The following is a 3,682-nucleotide window of genomic DNA, read 5'->3' as shown; positions in this document are numbered from 1 at the left end:
TAAGAGTAACCCATTATTACTGCTCCACACTGTGCTTCTGGTGTCGGACCGTCTAGCAACCAGCCCTGCCCGAGTCCTTCATCTGTGACTTTAATAGGAACTTTGCCCAAGCAGGGGCTGCAGCAGACCATGGCCTGAGATTTCATTTCTGTTGGTGCAAACAGAGTAAATGAATAACAGGAAGCGGAATTGAATCAAAGTGAGTGAATGTAGAGATAGGGCTTGAACCAATGATGTGCCTCCTCTCCCATGGGAGCCATTCGACTTGCGGGTGTGTAACAGCCTGCTGAATTGGGCACCTGCAGAATGCTCAAAGGCTTTGGGGTAGGGAGAGGCATGTTTATATAGTTATACACTGCTGTTTATACAGTTCCTGAAATGGCAGGCCTATCTTTGTCTGCCAGACTTTGGACTGTGTGTTTTGGGCTAAGAGTTCTGTGTTTTCCTTGTGGGTTAAAATTAGAAAGAGGATAAAAAGAAAACAGCTCTCAAACACAGATTAGCCAGAATGAAAGCGTTTCTGCTACCCTGTCAAGCTGCTATGCTGGGGAGCATTGGGGAGGGGGAAGCTTTGCATCATCGGTAGCAACAACAAGCCATTGGTCTTCTGGCACTTGTATCCACTCCAGTGTTATTTACTCTGGAAAGACCTATCCGTTTCTCCTATCCCTAACTGAACACAATAATGAACAAATAACAATAGCATAATGCAAATGATTATTACAGGCCCCTGCTAAGTTTGTGCTAGGCACTCTACAGACTCACAGTGAAAGAGCCTCCCTGCCCAGAAAGCTTACATTCTATCTTTGGTAGAATATGAGTGACTAAACAGAGGAGCAGTGAAATCAAAGGGTTAGAATAAGACAGTATAACCTGTGCCTACATCATCCCAGCTCCTTAAACTACGAGAAGATACTCAGCCTCAAAAATGTGCCAGTTTTGACAGTCCCAGCACTGGGATGAGGAGAAGAGGAAAGATTTGATGTCACTGTGGGTTCCCGGGACCCACAAAGAGCAAACCTGCTGTCCAGCTAGGCCTTTTAGTGTTGGGAGGAGCCAGCCACAAGGAGCCCAGTCAGATACTCAGTGGCCTAGTGCAGCGGTTCTCAACCAGAGGCCTGGAGCCCACAGGGGGGCCACGAGCAGGTTTCAGGGGGTCCCACAAGCAGGACCAGCATTAGACACACCGGGGCCCAGGACCGAAAGCTGAAGCCCTGAAGCCCGAGACCCTGAGCCCCGCCACCCGGGGCTGAAGCCAAAGCCTAAGCAACTTAGCTTCGCAGGGTCCCCTGTAGAATGGGCCCCCGGGCAAATGCCAGGCTTGCTATCCCTTAACCACGGACCCATCACATGGGAACAATAGATCTTTCTCACAAAATGCATTAAAGGTACTCAAATACTATAGTTTATGGGGAAAGGGCAGTTAGCTATTTATTTTTCTCTCAAGATATATCTCTTTATCACTTTTTCTTAATCTCCCTCTTTTCTCAGTTTTTCATTCTTTCTTTCCGCTAGCTTACCCCCTTTACTCATTGTACCAGAAAGTGTCACGTTTTGTTAGTCCTTTCTAAAATAGATATTTTCCTGTCTGAATGGAATAGCATTTTCATTAATAAAGCACCGGTTATATGCAAGGCAACCCATTGGTTTCTCCAGTCAACACACAAGTGCCCTAGGCATTTGGGGCATGGGCTTGGGGGCTTGACCTCTGAGCCAGTATCACTGTTTAAGCAAATGAGATGGCCTCCTCCCGGCTGTTACAGGGAGATAGGCCTTTTGTGAGACCTTGGCTTGACTGTCCTTCCAGTGACCTTGGAACCAGATTTTTTTCCCTGCAGCTGAACAAATCAACACCAGGGTGAGGATGTGGGAAGAGAAAGGAAAGTGGACATAGGAGCAGACTATGCTGCAAAACATTCACTTTCACCACGGTAACAGAAGACTCGCAAGCGTCATAGGTGAGTGAATTGGGGTAGTTAAAGTAGGCTGCTGTTGGCAGGGGAACTGTGCTGTCGTCCCCCCCCCCAGTTAATAGCAGTAGTAAATAATAAGAGTTTGCACTCCCTGCCCCTTTCGTTTGATCTGGGGGCCTCCAAGGGCTTAACAAAGGTGGGAAAGTGTAATTGTCCCCATGGAATATTGATCATAGTGCTGTCAGAGGACATTCTCCTGATTAGACACTCTTTGTGTGCTTGAGGCTGTTCCTGAGAGCTCAGTTAATATAGCAGCCGACTGAAAGGAAAAATCTTCTCAGTGGGGAAGCTGGTGCTTGTGCTGCTGGTGAGAAGTGGGAGGTAGGGTTCCTGCTGTTGGTGTTGCAAGTGAGCACAGGTGAGATCAGAGATATGGGACTCACAGTATGCAGGTGCGTAGGCGGGGCTCCTGCTGCGGGGGGGGGGGGCGCGTGGGACTTATCATGCTGGAGGAGGAGGCAGGTCTCGCATCATGGGTGAGGTAGGTCTCGTGTTGCAGCAAAAGGCAGGGTTCATGCTGCAGGTGCGGTGCGGGAAGTTGGGCTTGCCATGGGCCTGATCCAAAGTCATCGAAGTCAGTGGAAAGGCTTCCCAGTGCCAGCAAAGGTGGGGAAGCATGAATATCTATGTTTGCCATGCAGATGCCGTGCAAGTAACTCCTGAGGTTCACCAGCACCTACCTGGAACCCCATTCACAACGCTGAATATAATCACGGTGCTTTCTGTGTTCTCTTTACAGACTGCAAACGTATAGAACATGACCATATAGATGACCTTCCAGGCATGCTGTAAAGCCTCCCTTTTTCCCCACAGGCATCTGGAGAAGACAGGGGTTTGCAGACAGAAGAAGAGGGTTGTATGTTGGAGATGGATACAGGCGCAGTCTTGCAGTTTTCCTGGGGGGATAGAGGATTATTGGCTAACTGAAGAATTGTGTGATTGGATTTTGGAAGGACTGAATTAGGAAAGTGAAAATGTAAAAGATTGTAGTTGTGTGTGTTAATCAATATAAGATGCCCAGAGCTTAGGCTAGGTTCTGGATTCATTGAACTGATTAAGTATTATAGCTGGTGTTGGTCGCTCCCACTATAATTAAACAGTTTTCACTGTAACCCTTTGAATTCACAGAGTCCTTTCCTAGATTCACCTTTGAGGCTGAAATTTTCCAGACTCGGTCTCTGCCAGAAGGTGAACTTTTATTCTGGATAATTTGAAGCTGTATGAGCTTTTCTTCAAGGCACCTTGTGCACTCGGGAACCTCTTTAAACGAGTGATCTTAGAGGCCAGGGAGAATTCCAGTGGGACAGCCCTGCCAGGGCATGGAAGCAGAGCCGCAAAGGGGACAGGGCCATGCAGGGGCATGGAGAGTCCCAGCAGATGATCTACACCCCAGTGTATGTTGATGATTTGACAGGGTTTTTGGCCTGGACCCCTAAATACTTCTGTAAGGAGAGGTGGACAAGTGATGCCCCCTGAAGGAAATATGCAGAGGAAGTTCTATAAGGGCCTTGTGGATTTTTCTGGCCTTCAGTCCCTAGGACCCATGAATGTCCAACAGGGGTCCACTCCGTGTCCCTCCCCTCCCCCCCAGTTAAAATCATGATTAGTCACTGGATCAGGTCCTGTGAGAGTCACTATAAAATCTGACATGCTTAGAAGAATATTAGACCTACCAACTTAGTTTAGATGATGGGAAGTAGTAAGGGCCA

General features: G+C 47.9%; 1 long non-coding RNA gene across 1 annotated transcript; it reads left to right on the top strand.

Moving 5' to 3' along the window:
• The first annotated feature begins 242 nt into the window (after nucleotides 1-242).
• On the top strand, nucleotides 243-3,079 carry LOC119566267. Its single transcript, XR_005225320.2, has 3 exons — nucleotides 243-324; nucleotides 1,839-1,958; nucleotides 2,713-3,079. It is a non-coding gene; the product is annotated as an uncharacterized LOC119566267 (long non-coding RNA).
• The last annotated feature ends 603 nt before the right edge of the window (nucleotides 3,080-3,682 follow it).

This window comes from Chelonia mydas, chromosome 6 (assembly GCF_015237465.2).
Source record: "Chelonia mydas isolate rCheMyd1 chromosome 6, rCheMyd1.pri.v2, whole genome shotgun sequence".
NCBI lineage: Eukaryota > Metazoa > Chordata > Testudines > Cheloniidae > Chelonia > Chelonia mydas.
Note: the sequence above shows the minus strand (reverse complement) of the source record. Positions and strands in the feature narration are given on the sequence as shown.